General features: G+C 42.2%; 2 long non-coding RNA genes across 2 annotated transcripts in view; one reads left to right on the top strand and one right to left on the bottom strand.

Annotated features, from left to right (window-relative positions):
* Positions 1-7,623, bottom strand: part of LOC111259767 (uncharacterized) — a 15,968-nt gene extending 8,345 nt beyond the window's left edge. The window contains exon 1 of the long non-coding RNA XR_002679832.2: positions 7,426-7,623. This is a non-coding gene — a long non-coding RNA (uncharacterized LOC111259767). The remainder of the gene's footprint in view (positions 1-7,425) is intronic.
* Positions 7,624-7,984: 361 nt separating this feature from the next.
* Positions 7,985-9,836, top strand: LOC111259768 (uncharacterized). Its single transcript, XR_002679833.2, has 2 exons — positions 7,985-8,076; positions 8,316-9,836. It is a non-coding gene; the product is annotated as an uncharacterized LOC111259768 (long non-coding RNA).
* The last annotated feature ends 488 nt before the right edge of the window (positions 9,837-10,324 follow it).

Raw genomic sequence — 10,324 nt, 5'->3', positions numbered from 1 at the left:
ATATAATTGGCTCTTTACTGCTTGCTTTTTTCAATCAACTTGAATCAGTATTAAAGGGAGAGCAGGCTTTTTATTTTATTTGTGTACTCACTTTTACAATCGAGCCGGCACTTTTCATACCATCAAATATATTATATCTGTCAAATAATTTTTTCGTACACTTAAACTAAAAAAATCTCTAAATTAAATATTGGCTTCTCAAATTTTAAAACACCCTGTAATAGTATGTTTTTAACGACGATGCTTTTCTGCAGCGGGCATGTTTAGAATCTTGCCTACAAGCTTTACTATACGACTACCAGATGGCGCCACCCCCTTAAGACGAACCCGTTGTATAGTCGACGACGTGCAACATAATACGACGGAGCGGCCCGTTGGGTCGAACCCCGATTATATTACGCAAACTTTTCTCTGAGCCAATGGCTAGATTTAAAGTATAAACACTATATATGCCCATTATATTATTATTTGGGAAGCATGGACTGCTTGGATGTGGACTGGCATGGATTCTCGTGTTAGGATACGACGACCAGACTGTAATGATTAGGCATAAGAGATCATTTTAGTTTTTTACAGTTTACGATTGAAAGATACAATAGAACGTTTATGCGTGCTTGCTGCAACAATCTTTTGAGTGGTTTTGCAAAATTTTCATTATGGGCGTTTCGCAGTACACATCTTTTTCTATCTTTTAGTTGGTGGACAGACCTCAGACGCACTATATCTCTCCCCGCGACGACTGTGTGAAAGACAGTCTAATTTAATGCCGCTATTATCCAACTATTTCAGTTTTTTCGACGAATACACTGGAGGTATATTAATGCAGGTGCTAAGTAAATATTTCTAGCGAGATTGCTCCAGATATTTTGCCGCTTCGAAAGCTCAAGATGAGCATGATAAGAATCTATGTTGAATATTGTTTCGAAGTATCTTTCACTCCCTTTTAAGCGAAACCCATAATTGAATAGACGAAAGGCTCGTTAAACTTGTCAATGGCAGTGCCGCTAATATTGCAAAGTCTGATTATTTCCTTAACGCCTTCACCGTCATGTTGGCAGATTCGGCCGCTGTAGATTATCAATCAGGTCGTCTCCCGCTGTTCCTCATCATGCTGATGATAGTAGATCGGTAGTATTCGCTCAACCTCAAAGCAAACATCCGAAACGGTCGGTCCTTGCTGATCGTCCTTACGCGTCGGTCAGCCCCTTTAACCGTTCGCATTTACCGCATCAGCTAAGTACAGGTATAGCGGCAACGACAACAACTACTGGATCATGAGCTAACAAGAGAATCGTCAACAACAGAGACCACATACACTGCCAAATCGTTCAATTGGCGCTGCCTTTTTTTCCTTCACAGCTGGTTTGTTGATGCATTATTGCCACCACTACGCCTATGGATGCTTAGGTTGTTAAGATGTATTACCTTTAAGAGATGACCACAAATTCCTCGGTTGTTTGATCCTTTTCCATATATTTATTTATACGTTCTGCTCTATCAAGTCGGTCCCGATGACTTGGACCAGCATAGCGGTCGGTTGCTAACGGTCGATTTCGATGGGTCTGCCCACTTTGCTTTTTCACCCCTAACCACGATAGAAATCTGGTAGGTCGAACCAGGGCCGGATAGATCTCTTTGAGCCACAGCTCGCTTTGCTAGCTCCGTGCTGGCACCCACAGCGCGACGGACGAAGCCCGCTTTTTTTAAATGAGAAAAAAAGTTTCGCGGCGTCCAAAATTGTCTCTCTGATGAGGCTGTTTGTAGCCGTCTCTGCGTACGCGCGTTTGTATATCTGTTTATCTATCTGTTTGACACCTCGTGCCTCTACCAGCCTGAATGGCTGGGCGATTGGGACGCTATGGCTAACCTGGCTGGTCGACTGTTTGCCTCGTCGACTGCTCACAAATTTTCAATTTACACTTGTTTCCTTGCGGCTGTGATGTACATCACTGAATTCGGCAATTTGACCCCACACTCGTTTGTGTCCATTAGCGGTTCTTCTTGAGTCGGGAAAAAAAACCGGTGGTAGTGGATGGAGTAGGCCGGCAGACCGATCGCTCAGTCGAGCCACGACGACGACACCGTCCGAGCCAGGCTGGCTTGTTTGAGGCATGTGGAGAAGCGTACGAAGAACAAAATAGAGGGACTTTGCGCGCGTACGTGCGATATCGGCGCGCCGCTGCTGTTGTTCCCACTGAGCGAACTCTCAAAGCAAACAATTCCGACTCTCGTAATATCCCGTCGCGAGACTTCTGCTCTTGCTGTGACTGATGCTGTTGCGCGTGCTGTCGCACTCACATAGAGTTTTATAGTGTTGTTTTGTCAGCGCGGCTTACTTCTGTACGTTCCTTTTTTCTCTCATTTATTCTTCCGAAAAATCAATGTGTCGTATTGAATTAGTCTTTACGCAATGGCGACGCCGAAGGCGGGTATCCTTCTCAAAGGATGGCACGCCAGGAACGGCGATTCATGACGGTTAAACCATGCGAATCTAGTATCTGTGCGAAATCCTCTCCTATTCGTGCGTGACGCGATCTATGGTAGCTCAGTCATTTGATTGTTTGCACACAGAAGCTGAAGTTCGACGTAGATCCAATCAGCACGACCGCGATATGAAGACCGCTCGCGGATTTTCTGAGGTACTCACTACGAAAGCTGACAAATTAAATTAGTCGTTTTATTTTATGAATAATCGCTATAGTTTTATGGATTTTGTGATCAAAGCAGGATAAGAAGAATGTATTTATGTGAAGATGATGCTCTTAGCAGCAAGGAACCACAGGTATTTGCATACACTAGAAGCATTGTCAATATGCGTAAATTATTTTAATGTGATAGAACAAAAATAAGTGAGATGAATAGGAATGCAGGGAACGTTGTTTTATGCCAACATTTTCGAAGAGATTTTCTTTTACAAAATAGGGCTAAAATAAATCGTGGAGTGTTACGATAGAAGGCCAAAACTTTGCAGGTTGAATTTAAGCTGCAATTAATACCTGCCCTAAATGATATCGCCCGCGTGGTTCTAAACTAAGTTGCTAACAAAGCTTTTCACTTATATTCAATTAGGAACACGCTAAAAGTAACTACTAGTCACTTGATTTCTATCGACTTCCTAAGCAAAATATTGTTAAATATAAATCACACAGAAGTGTCGTGCTTAAGTCGACTTCAAATGAAGGAATTTATGAGTATGAACAACAGGGGGTGACCGTATTCACCGATATGTGGGGTTTAGTACAGGCGACATTTAGCGCAATGCTTTACAGGTTAACTTCCAAAAAAAACTAAACAAAATAGAAAATCATTAATCAGCAACCCAAATTAGCTGTGTCTTTTACCTCAGGATATTCATTAACGTATGGCGCTCGCAACCATTTCAGCAGCTACAATCAGGCTGATAAACTGACGGAAAAAAAAAGCCGAAAAAATAGATGGAGCACGAGGCAGGCAAAAAGATGGTCTTGATCAATTGGTATCCTGTCAATAATCCGATAAGTTTCCTTCGATTCATTATCTATGCAAACAGACCTAGCGCCTGATATTATACACCCTTCGAGTATGTGTTAAATCAAACAAAGAGAGCGTGTTTTGGTTTAGTAGGCCCTGATACCTGAAAAGTTAGGCACGCGCGAACGGATTGATGCGACAAGCCTTTGTCGTCTAGTATACGGAAATACCCTAAAAAAACTAAGAGCATTTCGAGAACAGAGTGACCCAACGAGAATATGTAAGCAACGGTTTATGAGATATATAAGATAACAATGACTGTAAATGAATAAGAGAATAGCTAGACCCATTTACTATAGTAGATGTCTAGACAGAAAAAGCTGTTTCTATAGCTTTCGTAGACGGACGTGTGCACGTAAGGATTTTGCCATTACTGATCCTTTTCCTGTTTGTTTCTGCAGTCAATCGATAAACATAAACAGACAATTTATTGTTAGTGAAGGACGTCAACGGGGATGATTGTCTCTTAGGGACTCAAAGAATTTTAGAAACCTGCGTTGAAACCGTCAACAATCGATTCTACGAGCGACTTTGGCGTAGGGGCAGCGGCCGGTTGAATGCTGTTATTCAATGGCTGTCGTACACGACGAACATCTTCTGAGATAGGCATGTATTAATCAGGCATCCCCGTTCATCCTGCATTACCAGGATGTACATCTTTCTTAGCTCGGTATGTATATCAGTTCATATGTGGCAATGTTACACGTGCTTTGGTTTTCGTTTATTGTCGCCTCTGCACTTCCCGTCCACGTCCATACTATTATATATGCCATTGTTACCTAAGACAAAGCTTCGTATACGCTATAATTCAGTCTACAATAACCGAACGCAACAGAACGACAGCGAACTAGAGAATAGAATGAAGTAATGTAGTAGTGCTCATCGTAGAGAAAACGTGAAGGCGAAGACGAGCCGGCCTCAGTGCCTTCAGAGCGGTCGCTACCCGCCCTAGTAACTGGGCCAGCTCTTGGCTTAGATTTTTGCAATAGCTCTTAGCGGCGACCTATCCCACTAATGTTCATTGCCCGAAGTTAAAGCTCAACGTCGCGTTTGAAAATACGCGTACGCTCTATATCGGCGGCTGTTTGAAGCTTCTAAGGGACAGCGAAATGGCGAGAGAAAAAGCGACAATTGGGAAAGGGTAAACTAAAAAAAACGGGGAGCTTCAGAAATTAAAGAAGTTAATCTGTGAGTTATGGCAGTGTCGTCGGCTCTGGGCTTTGGTTTGATCAGGCTGTGCGCGGATGAAGGAGACAGAGAGCCCATACGTACTTAGCACCATACATGTCTGTATTGTATGACGGTGCATTTCTTTTTCTGCTTCTGCCTTTCCTTCTCTCTTTCTCAGCTGCGTCTATATTTTCATGTGAACGTGTCTAACGCCTCAGTAATTATAACGGCAGACATAACGACGATAATAGCAACATCGGCGTCCGCATTAATAATAAAGTTACCTACATTTTCTGCGTGGCGTACTGATTGAAAGCGAGCGCCGAAATAATTACGGAGCTCGAGGAGCAATAGGTGTAGAGCACGTCGAACCCGGTCTGCTTTCCGCGCTGCTCATTTCCCCTCCTCCAACCGACCCTTAGACCCCTCCTCCCCCAATCCGGAGCGTCCGTCTACGTCTTATCTGCATCCTTCTGAGTTTCTTTTAGCTTGACTTGGCAGACTGAAGGAATGCGTTCACCTGTGTATTTATTATGGGCTAAGCCATCGAATAATAATGGCGATGGCAATGCTGATGTGAATGTCGATGATGCTGATGATAGTTAGTTAGTTAGTTTTCGATAGAAATCACTCCGTTTACACTTGGTTTCACAATTTCGTTAGTTCTATAGCTTAGCGTTGCTTTACGTTGGCCCCGTTGGTGTTTACCGTCAGCGGCTGGTGCCAGCCAACCAGCTAGCTGAACTGCCATGCGATTTACTGATCCTTCGAAACAAGCATATAAAACAGCGATTGCTATAAGGGCAGGAACTAGCTCATGGGCCGATACAAGACACGTAAGATCGGTTCGCCGACATCGGGTCTACTGACTGGAGATTGCTTTTGACGGAAAATTACACAACGGATCGCGCCTGTGAAATACGAGAAACACTCCTCTGTATATAATGAACTGGCGATAAGTCACTCGCAGATTTTGAGCCCTCTCTATAATGCTGCAGACGAAGTACATTCGGGCCAGCTCGCATATCTAAGACGTATAGATCAATTGTTTTTTTTAATGCTTTTCATGGAACTACGAATACGGAAAACGTTTTGCAAACAACAGAACAGTATGCGTTTTTCGTTAAGTGAGGGATGCTCAATGTATGCCGACCAGTATGAGAACTAACGTAACAGCATAATGAGACCTGGGCTAATTTTACATTGTTTTATTAGCTAAAATCGTCTATTTGCATTGTAGAGGCACTGGGAACGAGTTAGTCGCGCGTGTTACAAAGCGTATCTAATCTATAATTGTACCCGTTTAACATATCGTCTTTGAAAGAAGCAATAACAATCACGATAAGAAGAACTGTCCTAAGTATCTTGATAGTTTTTTTCCCTTAGATCTTCTGGTAGCTCAGGAAGCCGTCGTGTAGGGAAGGTTTCTGTGATGACGATTATGGTTCGTGTCCAACTATAGATCGCGCCAGCGAGTTTAAGGCACCATGCTTAGCTTGTAGCAATTGCTCTTCGCTTAAACATTCAAGCCCTAATCTCGCACGGTTCGACGAAATGTTAGAGAAAATTCAACTTAAACGAATTATGCTTGTCGACTTAGTTAGCGTCGTATTGATTATGTATAATCTTCTCTAGCTGAGGTCACAGTCTGCTTCCTGAAGATGCTTGTACTCTATCTAGTTCTAATGAATGTTTTGACTTTTTCGAGCGAAATGACTGGTATTGATAAAACAAATTGTAAAAGCTTCCAATTTTGCCGTTTGAAACTGCTCTAATCTAGTATTAGGCAGCTGAACTCCAGTACGAAACAATGGCTGATATGATCCAACTTCGGGGACCTACATGTGTCTCAGAAATGTAGGATTTCTAAACTGATACGTTATCGAAAGGCTGTGACCCCTTTAAGACCGTAAGACTTGCTAGTCTTCGGCAAGCGTACCTCTTTTTCCCTTTACAGGAGTTGTCCTCAGCGGCTGTATCAAATAAATTATGCCCGATGTGCCGCCTGCCAAAACATATACTCGCTGCTTTAATAATTTACATTTAAACATCTATATAAACATGTGACCATTCCGGCTGTCAATGTAGATTTCGTAATTTACATGGAATAGGCCATGTTTCAAAATTTGGATGGTTAGGTCGTTTTCTGAATGCTCAGTACTGATATGCGTAGAAGAGCTACAGCGCTTCATGAGCCTATTAATATGACTATAAATAGTCTGTAGATGTAAGCAAGGCAATGACATTTTACCAAATTTTACCGGAATAAAAAGTCGTCGAGTAAAAACTACAACAACAGAAAAAACCGGTCCACGTTTAATGTTCCTAGAGATGTTTGCTAGCTTGAAACATTAGGACCGAAAACGTTTTATGTAAGTCGTTAACCGAGTTGCTAATTTTGATCCATTGTATAGTACTACGTATTCGATAGAGCTATCAAATGAAAAAGGTCAAACTTTTTTCTCGAAGGCGGCATGGAATATCTACATTTGACCGGCTATTTTCTGGTATCTTCAGTACAAGTCAACGCACTCATCCCATCTAATTAGAGGTGGATCAATATGTAATGTTCCCTAATCCTGTGTAAATTTTGCGGTTGTTCCATGTCGACTACAGTGTCCTTTTCGAATCGATAAATGGAAGCAAAATAGCAAGAGCATTGACGTCAGCGGGCAAAGCTATAAGGACAGGACCACCTGAATGAATAAGCAAACGACACTTGTTTTCCGTGACCCAATAGCGTACCTTATCCAATTCGTGCAAGGAGGTCCCCACGAAATTCCCGCCAACAGCGCATACGGTACGGTCCTCGTAGACGACTTGGGTGTTCCACTCGTTTCTGCGGCAACAGCTATACTCATATATATATCGATTCATCGAATGGTCAGACAGACGTGTTCGAATCCCAACACACAGTTAGAAAGCAATAACGAGTTAACGATGGCATGCTAGAAGTACCAGAGAGCTTTCAGACGGGATCGTTGTGAGATAAGACAAGTGCAAGTACGACGGTGGTGGATGGTGACGACGACTGCGCCACGATCATGGTTTTGTGCACGACTGGCTGTTGTGCGTCTGGAGTAGTGTCAACATTTAGCCGCAAGTTTACATTATCGAACACTTCAATACATCATCGGATCCAGCTGGCTTGGATGCTGCCGCTGCTGTTTTGCGCTACTTTTGCGCAAAACCATGTTGGAGAACTTATTCTATATATGCGGCCAGCTGGGAACTTTACTAAGATAGACGACACTCGAGCAGTGTCCGAACGGTTCATACATACGTCCGATTACGTGTAAACGACGTCGTGCTAAGGTTGCTTGAATCGTGTAATGTCGTTCGCGTAGCGATAACTGCGCCTGCTCAGTCGTATGGATCTACGCATAACAAGGCTCGGTAAGGAAGATAAAGGAGATCTATTGCAGGTGGCTAACGACGAAACGGACGTATGAACAAGCGAACGAACAGCAGCGGCGAACGCCTAGAAACAGCAGGAATCGGCCGCCTCTTCCTTGTAATAGTTTGGGTGCTTCGTTCAGTCGCGAACATGATTCGTTTGATACTGTTGTGACATTGGTTGTACTTACGACACGCATAGCGCTTCTTTAGTCTAAACGCTCGTAATGGCTCTGAAGTTAACTTTTAAGGTGTAACAAAAACATTTCGAATTCAATATGAGGGCTGCGCCGAGTCGATGCCCGGTCGCTCACGGACGTACTTCTTAATCGCTGTTCGTCTGGGTAAGACTGACTTGCATGGGAGAGCTCATCTCGTCTCATTGAATGGGAATTTGTTGTCGCGCTCGCGTTGACGAGGATAAGAACGATGGTCCTCAATGTTGCTGCTGAAGTCACTCATGTTATTAATAAAGATTTAGGAATAGATTTGTATGTGTCGCTACGTGAGGTATGTCACACTCCCATAAGAAACCATTGGCGACAAGCAAAATCTTGAGATAGAGCTACATCGAAAAGATTACAATATATTGGTAGTGAGAATAATGCTAGCGGGGAAAGCAGCAGTTAAGTATCTAGTGTAACATTTAGATGACGCTACTAGCTATTTGACATAGATTACGACAGTTGCAACTTAACGCCAACAGCCCGCTAAACTTACGTAGAACTTGATTCATTTACTCACACGTACCGTGCACTTTGTGTTTCTCGCCAGAGCTGCGATAGTCTGAAGACTAACTGAAGACCATTTCAGTTGGTTAGGAAATACTACCAAGCACGAACAGATCGTTTCCGCTTAAACCATGGAAAATTATAGAAAGTTAGATATAAATAGAAGAAGCATCTTCTAAATTTGAACCATTCGCACAAGCAGAACATAACCCTATTTAATAAACGTCTCTGTGTATTGCCAGCTGAATAGACACAACATAGTTTCATCAATTCAAGTTTGTCGTGTTTTTTTTTTTTTAGTTTTTCTTTAACGCGATAGCAGATATGAAACCTAAAGTGTAGAACTCCAAATAGCCTTTACGCCAGTGTTGCATGAGCCAATCATCAGCAAATAACAGACTACCAAATTAAGACCTGGTTCAAATATTGCAAATGGTACACAGTTCGAAATGTTTTTGTTTATACCCATATACGTTTACAACGCATACAGTCAGTACATAAGTAACACACTTATGTCTATCCGGATAACTTGTTGAGCTCGTCATTATCTATGATAACTCCTTGACAGATCAGAGCAATATTTCGAATTATGCAATATGATAAACGGAAATAAAAAAAAAAAAAGAATAGAAATCTATTTAAACTAAAGCGACTGAGAGGTACGCAATTCAATCGATCTGATTAGGGGCCCCATATCCGTCGATTCGATAAGTGGGCTGAGGCCTTGCAAGCATGAAACAAATTTAGAACCGATAAAGTAATACATCTGAGCTCAACTTTTGTGATTTGGCTGCTCGTACGTCTAAGCGTTAGAAGTTTATTAAACTGATTGATATAGGCACCGTGATTTTGAGCCGAGATACAGGCATAAAGGGGAACGGACATCTAGCGCAAATATTAGCCCGACGTTCTAGCGAGATGTCAATCTAGACAGTTGCATCTACCAAGATAATCGAACAAATATTGGCCTGGCAACAGCAAACGGCCAAACGACAGGTTGGCATTGTAAATAAATGTATATAGAATGATCGTTGTCGATATACTGATTATTCGAAAATTCAACGACGTTCAGACAGTGGTTCTTCTATTCTATTAAATAAAAATCACTCAGATATATACTTAAACGACCTGTATACAGCTGCATTCTGCAATAAACAAATTCTTTTACCTTAGTTTAAATATTATGGTGTCGCTGAAGGTGTGGGACATTTTTAGACGTTGGCATTTTAAGCAGGGCAAATTCGAACGTGCTTTAACGTATCCGCCTCTACCGGATGACCTTTCCGAGGATTATTAAGCGGTTGAAGTTGTATGAGGCAGACGTCGGAGACGAGAGAATCATTAAGAACTTCTCGTTTTTTCCTTAATCACCCAAAATGGCTAAATTCGAGACGGTTACAAGCTGGCCATGTTTCTAGAAGATGGTTCAGATTTGAGACCTGCATTTAGTTTCAGCTCGTGTGCGGAAAATAATTACCAGCTGAACTTGTTTAACTTGTCTTTAATTTTAAGTGTAA

Source organism: Varroa jacobsoni, unplaced genomic scaffold, assembly GCF_002532875.2.
Source record: "Varroa jacobsoni isolate VJ856 unplaced genomic scaffold, vjacob_1.0 scaffold_367, whole genome shotgun sequence".
In the NCBI taxonomy this organism is placed as follows: domain Eukaryota; kingdom Metazoa; phylum Arthropoda; class Arachnida; order Mesostigmata; family Varroidae; genus Varroa; species Varroa jacobsoni.
This window is presented reverse-complemented; position numbering and strand designations above follow the sequence as displayed.